The 9868-nt window shown below is 42.0% G+C and overlaps 1 non-coding gene across 1 annotated transcript; it reads right to left on the bottom strand.

Moving 5' to 3' along the window:
- Window positions 1–9396: 9396 nt before the first annotated feature.
- LOC147299482 (small nucleolar RNA R71) lies at window positions 9397–9503 on the bottom strand. Its single transcript, XR_015120147.1, has one exon. It is a non-coding gene; the product is annotated as a small nucleolar RNA R71 (small nucleolar RNA).
- Window positions 9504–9868: the final 365 nt, after the last annotated feature.

Genomic DNA, 9868 nt, shown 5'->3' on the forward strand with positions numbered 1-9868 from the left:
TTGGAGCCATGCGCTATGTGTTTGTCATTCTCACAGATCGTAACGACTCTTGCATGGGTAACAGCTGCCTTAGCTTAGAACTAGGGAACATGCAAGTTAACTGGCTAAGGAAGGCCCAAGAAGCTCTTAGTTTATGCCCAGTAAGGGGAGTAATTGCTAAAAGTGACTAGCCAAACCTTTTAGTAGATGAACTTTATTACATTTATGCATTATCTTGAATTGCTTGGTTGTATTTCCATCAATTGGTGTGGATTCTGAATTCTTAGCATTGCAATTGTGTGTGTGTGTGTGTATGTGGTGTGCGTGAGTTTAATAATCTACAAACCCCCATGCCGTGTGTGTATGTTTGGTTATTCTAGTTGGTAAGTTGAATTGGTTTGATTTGTATTTACCTATTCCTCGTGGGATCGACCTCGTACTTATACGCTATGCTTACATGAGCGATTCGTATACTTGCGAGCTACAACTTGGTATTCGTTTCAAAATTCCAAGTAAAACAAGTTGTACAAAAAGGAGCAACAATACTCTCAATGATAAACACTCAAGAATTGGGTTGATATGTGCACTCAAAAGTATATGTGAGAGGAAATATGTAACAAAAACAATTAGCTCACATATGTACATGAAATAAAGGCACCTTTTAGAAAGAAATACTGATCTCATGAAAGGAATACAAATGCTTGAAATAGAATCAATAACCATAGGCTCCCTTCTTAAATAGACTCCACATAAGTATAATACACACCTCTTGAGATCAGCTAGGGCTTTAATAGGGTTATAATGAAGGCTTAGGCTAGGATGGGGTATTGAAATGAAAAGGAAACACAAAGGTCTAAATTCATGGGATTGCAAGCATCACTAGAACATTCTGAGGTACACTTTGCTTCTTTGCACTTCATAGCTTACTTTGAACTCTTTTTGCTCATTTTTTTCTTCTTTTGAAACCGTCCCATCTCTTTTCTTTGATTTCTTTTCTTTTTCTTTTCTTTGGGCACGGTATACATACTTTTATGACACATTTTTGTATAAGCTATGCATTTTCACTTCTTTTCCACCTCAATCAACATATAAACAACTTGCAATACCATAAAAAGGGTAAAACGGGTAAAAGAGGGTATACACCCCCAAACTTAGGGTTTGGTATGGGGTAACCAAGAAAACGGCTTAAAAGGCTCAAAATGGGTAACTAAGGATAAAACATGTAATGGGTAGGCTTTCAGGCTATGGGGTACACAAATAGGGCCTAAATTCATTTCTCAAGAGTTATGCATATACCACATGCTTTGTGTACACAAGAAGAGAGTTCTAGCTCATTGATTCAAGATTATGCATATTCCAAGCAAATGACCAAATTGAAAGACAATGAGATCAAAACAACGACTCATATGACAATGATAGAATCAGAGTGGCGCGCAACACTCAAGAATTGAAGAACAGGGCTCAAAAGCTCACTTAGGTCATGCAAGTCTACTCTATTATGCATATAGTCATTAGTAATGCTAATCACAACCTAAATTCATATCAACAAGGCCAAATGACATAGAATTGCAAGATATGTTATGGAAAACTATTAGAATGAAAAGAACACCAAATATACACACAATACTAAAACATGCTCATAACAATCATGCACACTCAAATCAATTAGTTGGGGACTCAAAACGACCTGAAACAACCAAAATGACTTAAAAACTTTTTGTTTTTAAAACAATGTCGCACACTTCTAAAGAATCACATCCATCACTAAGGTGAATGAGATCTAACGAAAACGTGCATTTTGATGTGGGTTTTGACACCCTAAGTTTAAAAACAAAAGAAAAAGTTTTTTCCTAACCTAAAAACACTAAAAACGAAAATTTTTTTTTTTCTTTTTTTTTTTTCTAAAAACACTCAAAAACACTTAAAACACTATAAACACTTGTTCTAACCTAAAAACACTAACAAATGACAATTGCCCTTCCCCCCACACTTAAATGATACATTGCCCTCAATGTATGTGAAATAAATGCAAGAATGATCAAATTAAGCGAAACGGGAAATTGCAAATATCCAAAACCAAATAAACACACCAAAATTAAAAATTGTCTTATGAAGCGAAATAAAGAATCTGTTTACTTGCGTATGCAAGCGTGGACACTCCAAGGGTAGGCGCGGCCTCCTTGGTCCTCAATGACTCCTCCTCCATTATTCGAAACCAAAACTTGGGTTGCCTCCCAATAAGCGCTTGTTTTTCTGTCTTCAGCCTGACATTGCCATCTCCTTTACTTGCGTCCTTTCCTCTTCCTCTTTTTGTCATTGCTACTCTCGGCACTCCCTAGGAACGAACTGAAGAAGCTCTCCGTCTCTGACTTCTCCTCTCCATAAAAAGTGATCTCCTCGTTTTCTGGCATCTCGGAAGTGAGCAAATACACCTCTTGCTTGGTGTAGTGCCGAATCTTCATGGTGCTCTCCAATGCTTTGTACTCCATGTTAGAGGTGCACAAAAATGGTCTCCCAAGAATAATAGAGACGTCGCCCGGAATTCTCGGCACATCTAGCACTATGAAATCAGAGGGAATTAGTAATTTACGACATTTAACCAAAACATCCACAAGCATACCACAAGCTTTTTGGGCTGAAGAGTTGACGAAGCGAATGTCCACATCAAATGGTTCCAAATCAGCCTCCTTAAATCCAAGCTTCTAGAACACAACCAGCGGCATGACATTGATAGCTGAGCCATTGTCAACTAAGGCATTGGTGATCTTATGCTCCCCTATGCTGCATGGTATGACCAACGAGCCCGAATCCTTCTTCTTGCTTGGAAAAGATGCAAAGAGATAACCACAAATCTCCCTAGGAACGTTGTGACTATGCCCCTGCTCCTCAACCTTCTTCTCAATAGACTTCAATTCCCTCATGGTTGCTGGAAATTTGGTGATGTCAATGTCCGGAATGAGGGGAATCACACGTGTATCAGCTTTCTCCTCTATCATTTCTGGATCCTCCTCTTCCTCACTATCCATGATCTCAATCACCTCCTTCACCTCCTTAGTCTTGACCACTCTAACTCTTTTTCTTGGAGTAGTCCTCAAAATAGCATTTACATGCTCCTCATTCTTCGGGTTGAGGATGGGCTGACTTGGCAACTTCCCCTTCTCTCTCTGACCCAAAGTAGTGGCAATCTGACCCATTTGACTCTCCAAGTGTGCAATAGCCTTCGAATTGGCTTGCATCTGCTGCTCGGTTCGGTTCATGAAGGCATTGGTGCTTTGGGCAAGGGAAGTGGTGCTTTGAGCAATCTGAGCAATCTTGTCCTCCAAACTAGACCTCTCGGCATTAGGGTGCACATACGGCTTGTTGGTGCTCCCACTAGCTTGCTGTCCATTGTTGTTGCTCCACCTGAAATTCGGGTTGTTCTTCCATCCAGGGTTGTAAGTGTTGGAATATGGATCATATGGCACCCTAGGATAGCTCCCAACCTGGTTCACTTGTTCCACGTCACCTCCTTGTCCTTGCACACTCATCATCTTCTCTTGAGCCAAAGATAACTTCTGCACCATAGTCTTGATTTCCAAAATCTGTCCCTCCATGGTGTTCGACACATCAGCTACCTCATACAACCCTCTCTTTGGTCCTCCTCTTGCACGATTGGAATCCCATTGTTGAGAACTCAAAGAAAGCGACTCAAACAATTCTGTAGCCTCATCCTCCGTTTTGGACATGAATGCACCACCACATGCCGAATCCACCTTGGCTTGGTCTCTCTCCAATAATCCCTGATAAAAACAGCAAATCACATACCAAGGAGATAGGTTATGGTGTGGGCAGCTAGTAAGTAACTCATTGAATCTGTCCCAAGTCTCATGGAATGGTTCGTCCGCCTTTTGCACAAATCCAAGGATCTCCTTCCGAATCGAATTAGTCTTGGAAATGGAATAGAACTTGTTCAAAAACTTGCTCGAAAGATCATCCCATGTCGAAATGGAACCACTGGGCAGCGAATACAACCACCTCTTTGCCTTGTCCTTAAGCGCAAAAGGGAACATCCTCAAACGGTACTGATCGGCATTCAGGCCCCTCAATTGTGCGGCTTCACAAACCCCGGAAAACTCCTTCAAAAAGTGAATCGGATCCTCCCCATTCAGCCCATGGTAGCTCGGCAACAAGTGAATCTGACCACTCTTGATTTCGAAATCAGTGGCTATGGTGGCATACCGAATGCATGATGGTTGAGTGGGCAGCGAAGGCGCTGAAAAGTGACTCAGGGGCTGCGGCACCATCTCATTTGCTTCAGCCATGTCGACACTCTCAGTCTCTTCACTACTCGAATCTGATGCACTAGGTTGCGGGCTGACTTGTGATGCACCTAAAGCTTCGTTCTTGAGCCTCTCCAACCTAGCAACAAGTTCAGGGTTCATAAAACACACCTAATCAAGAGAAAACACATAATCAGTAGAAGGAATGCATATAAAGGCATGGCATAGTGGATGGGGTATAGTGGTAGTATAGTGGTAAGTATTCCCGCCTGTCACGCGGGTGACCCGGGTTCGATCCCCGGCAACGGCGCCAAAAACTTGTTGATGTGTTTTCTTAGAACAAAATAAGCAATTATCTCATTCTAAGTTTACTCGCAAGTGCACGAATCGCATCAGTAGCAAAGCGTACAAGCACGAGGTCGATCCCACAGGGAATGGTTAATATACAACAAATCAGTGCAAATAATCACTAGAATAACTAAATGGGGGGTTTTGAAAGATGGAAACACACGCACACATCACCACACGCACACACACTTTATTCTATCTTGCAATGTTAAGTTTTCAGTTTCAAATCAGATAAGCATGCAATAACCATCCAAGGCTAATGACAGTTAATTTGAACACAACATATTAAAGTTTGACAGCTAAAAAGGTTTGGCTAGTTACTTTCTCGCCATTGTTCTCCTAATGCATAAACTAAGAGCTTCTTGGGCCTTCCTTAGCTAGTTAACCTACATGTTCCCTAGTTCAAGCTAAGGCAGCTGTTACCCATGCAGGAGTCATTAAGTTTTATGAGAACGTCAAACATGCACAACATATAAGCTTTGACTATTTCCTTATAGAGGTTGCCCAACCCCACTACCAAGAATAATCCCTTATTCCCTTGTTACTTGTGGTTTAGTGTCTTTGACTATTTCACAGCTAAACCTAACAGATAAACTAGATGCAATTACCCTAAGGTGGCCAGTCAAAGGATGCAAACAACTAGTGACGGGGGTTTTAATAGATAGTGGAAATTTAATATGCGCAAACATCAAACTAACAGACCAAGAGACGAATAAACGATTTGTTAAAGCATACGAATCCATTAATCGACCTACAACTAACATGCAAGATAGAATAACTAACCTACATAATTAAATAAAACAAATAAAAACAGAAACTAACAAATAAACAAAGTCCAAATTCATGCTTGCAAAAGGAAATCAGAAACGTAAACTAAACAAACTTAGAGACATAAACTAAACAACTAATTTAAAGTGCATAAATTAAATGAAATCAGAAACGTAAAGTACACAAGATTAAATGCATACACGAATTAAAATCAGCAACATAAAGTAATTGAAACCAAAAGACAAATTAAATAAATTCAGAAACTTAATTTAATAAATTCAGTAGCATAAACCAATAATTAAAATAGAAACTAGAAGGAAAAGAAAGCAAAAATCAGAGGTGCAAACAAATGGGGGCTGCGGCAAGGAGAGAGGAAGAAGGAGGCACCTAGCAAGCAGGAGGAACTCACGGCAAGGTGAGCTAGGGCTTGCGGCAACAGGTGGTCCTTCCCTCTCACTTGTCACGCCACCCTCTCTCTAAGTCTCTCTCTGAATTCGGCTCACCTTACAAGAGAAATAAAAGTTGAAACTAAAACCCTAAAACAGAAAAATAAAACTAGGAGAGGAGAGGGGAATTTTCGGCTGGAGTGTAGGTGAAAAAGTGATCTCCCAAAAGTCTGAATGAGAGGGACTTATATAGAGGAGCCTTCCTTGAGAGGCAAGGAAGAGGAACTTGCGGCTGCTAGGGTTTGCATCTCCTAGTTCCTTGCGGCTTCAGCTAGGGCTAGCTGACTAGGCCTTGCGTGTTGGGCTGCTCCCCCTTGGGCTTCAGTGGCTCACGCCTAGCCTAGCTAGGGTCCCTCCTTGGCGCATGGGCTGGTAGTCTTGGGCTTTGGGCTTGCATGTTGGGCTTCCATGTTGGGCTTCAGTTGCTTGCACAAGATGGGCTAGGGTTTCACTCCATGGGCTTCCATCTTGGGCTTGTCACCTTGGGCTTGCGCATGGCCACTTGTCTTGCTAGGGTTTGCATGGCATGCTGATGAGTGTGCATTTTGCATCACTTTATGATACTAATTCCTTAACCTAGAGTGTTAGAACTCGCTATTTTGTGTTTCTTGTCTTGTTTTTGTGTTTTCAGGTCAAATGAAGCAGAAATGAGAAAAAGAAGCAAATGGAGCCATTTTGGGACAATTCCTGGTCAAACCAGGAAAACGAGTGAAATCCTGGTCAAACCAGGAAAAGTGCAGAAATCCTAGTCAAATGAGGATTCCTAGTCACACTAGGAAACATCAAGTCCAGAACCATCATTGCGGAGCCAGAAATGTGAAATCTTGATCCGAACAGGAAATCCTGGTTGAACTAGGAAACCTAACCCAACTAGGGAAAGGAGTCCTAGTGACACTAGGAGATCCCAGGGGCAATATGGTCATTATGAGAAGTCGAAATGGATAAGGAATCTCTCATTTTCAAGAAATCCTAGTTGCACCAGGAAATGTTTTTCAAGGTTCCAGAAGCTTCCAGAAGGTGGTGGACATCCATGGAAATGAATGGAGGGAAGAAATGAATTTGAATTCAAATGGAAATGAGGGGCAAAATGGGAAGTCAAAAGTGGAGGGCCCATGGGCCCTAGGGATGCCGAACCAAGTGGGCCATGCATGCACATGCATGGGCCCAAACCCTAGCAGCCCAAAAGCCACACGCAAGGAGGTAGATGGCAGCCATGCATGCGCATGCATGCCATGCAAACCCTAGCAAGATAAGGGGCCATGCGCAAGCCCAAGGTGGAAGCCCATGGAGTGAAACCCTAGCCCATCTTGTGCAAGCTACTGAAGCCCAACATGGAAGCCCAACATGCAAGCCCAAAGCCCAAGACTACCAGCCCATGCGCCAAGGAGGGACCCTAGCTAGGCTAGGCGTGAGCCACTCAAGCCCATAAGGGAGCAGCCCATCACGCCAAGGCCCTAGTCAGCTAACCCTAGCTGAAGCCGTAAGGCACTAGGAGAAGGAAAACCCTATGCAGCCGCAAGTCTTTTCCTTGCCTCTCAAGGAAGGCTTCTCCTATTTAAATCCCCTCATTCAGACTTTTAGAGATCACTTTTTCACCTACACTCCAGCCGAAATCCCTTTCTCCCTCCTAGTTTTATTTTTCTGTTTTAGGGTTTTATTTTCAGCTTTTATTTCTCTTGTAAGGTGAGCCAAATTCAGAGAGAGACTTAGAGAGAGGGTGGCGTGACAAGTGAGAAGGAAGGACCACCTGCTGCCGCAAGCCCAAGCTCACCTTGCCGTGAGCCAATTGCTTGTGTTGGGTGCCTCCTTCTTCCTCTCTCCTTGCCGCAGCCCCCATGTGCTTGCACCTCTGATTTTTGCTTTCTTCTTCCTTCTAGTTTCTATTTCAATTGTTGGATTATGCTTCTGAATATTTTTAATTAAGTTCCTGATTTTATTTAGTTATCTCTTTATTTCTTTTAATTCATGTTGCTGAGTTCAATTCGTTTATGCTTTTAATTTCCTTAAGTTTGCGTTTCTGATTTCCTTTAGCAAGCATGAATTGGGATTTCATTATTTATTGTTGTTTCTGTTTTGTTTTGTTTTATTTAATTATGTAGGTTAGTTATTCTATCTTGCATGTTAGTCGTAGGTTGATTAATGGATTCGTATGCTTTAACAAATCGTTTATCCGTCTCTTGGTCTGTTAGTTTGATGTTTGCACGTATTAAATTTCCACTATCTATTAAAACCCCCGTCACTAGTTGTTTGCATCCTTTGACTGGCCACCTTAGGGTAATTGCATCTAGTTTATCCGTTAGGTTTAGCTGTGAAATAGTCAAAGACACTAAACCACAAGTAACAAGGGAATAAGGGATTATTCTTGGTAGTGGGGTTGGGCGACCTCTATAAGGAAATAGTCAAAGCTTATATGTTGTGCATGTTTGACGTTCTCATAAAACTTAATGACTCCTGCATGGGTAACAGCTGCCCTAGCTTGAACTAGGGAACATGTAGGTTAACTAGCTAAGGAAGGCCCAAGAAGCTCTTAGTTTATGCATTAGGAGAACAATGGCGAGAAAGTAACTAGCCAAACCTTTTTAGCTGTCAAACTTTAATATGTTGTGTTCAAATTAACTGTCATTAGCCTTGGATGGTTATTGCATGCTTATCTGATTTGAAACCGAAAACTTAACATTGCAAGATAGAATAAAGTGTGTGTGCGTGTGGTGATGTGTACGTGTGTTCCATCTTTCCAAAACCCCCCATTTAGTTATTCTAGTGATTAATTGCATTGATTTGTTGTTTATTAACCATTCCCTGTGGGATCGACCTCGTGCTTGTACGCTTTGCTACTGATGCGATTCGTGCACTTGCGAGTAAACTTAGAATGAGATAATTGTTTATTTTGTTCTAAGAAAACACATCAACAAGTTTTTGGCGCCGTTGCCGGGGAATGGTGTCTAATATCAATGAATTGGTGTAATTAGTCATTAGAATTAGGTTATATTAGCTAGATTTCAGTTTTTGTTAATTTTTAGTTTTTAATAAATGCCATGCCTTTATATGCATTCTTTCTACTGATTGTGTGTTTTTCTCTTGATTAGGTGTGTTTTATGAACCCTGAACTTGTTGCTAGGTTGGAGAGGCTCAAGGACGAAGCTTTAGGTGCATCACAAGTCAGCCCGCAACCTAGTGCATCAGATTCGAGTAGTGAAGAGACTGAGAGTGTCGACATGGCTGAAGCAAATGAGATAGTGCCGCAGCCCCTGAGCCATTTTTCAGCACCTTCGCTGCCCACTCAACCATCGTGCATTCGGTATGCCACCATAGCCACTGATTTCGAAATCAAGAGTGGTCAGATTCATTTGTTGCCGAGCTACCATGGGCTGAATGGGGAGGATCCGATCCATTTCTTGAAGGAGTTTTCCGGGGTTTGTGAAGCCGCACAATTGAGGGGCCTGAACGCTGATCAGTACCGTTTGAGGATGTTCCCTTTTGCGCTTAAGGACAAGGCAAAGAGGTGGTTGTATTCGCTGCCCAGTGGTTCCATTTCGACATGGGATGATCTTTCGAGCAAGTTTTTGAACAAGTTCTATTCCATTTCCAAGACTAATTCGATTCGGAAGGAGATCCTTGGATTTGTGCAAAAGGCGGACGAACCATTCCATGAGACTTGGGACAGATTCAATGAGTTACTTACTAGCTGCCCACACCATAACTTATCTCCTTGGTATGTGATTTGCTGTTTTTATCAGGGATTATTGGAGAGAGACCAAGCCAAGGTGGATTCGGCATGTGGTGGTGCATTCATGTCCAAAACGGAGGATGAGGCTACAGAATTGTTTGAGTCGCTTTCTTTGAGTTCTCAACAATGGGATTCCAATCGTGCAAGAGGAGGACCAAAGAGAGGGTTATATGAGGTGGCTGATGTGCCAAACACCATGGAGGGACAGATTATGGAAATCAAGACTATGGTGCAGAAGTTATCTTTGGCTCAAGAGAAGATGATGAGTGTGCAAGGACAAGGGGGTGACGTGGAACAAGTGAACCAGGTTGGGAGCTATGCTAGGGTGCCGTATGACCCAT

This window comes from Dryas octopetala, chromosome 1 (assembly GCF_963921425.1).
Source record: "Dryas octopetala chromosome 1, drDryOcto1.1, whole genome shotgun sequence".
Lineage (NCBI taxonomy): Eukaryota > Viridiplantae > Streptophyta > Magnoliopsida > Rosales > Rosaceae > Dryas > Dryas octopetala.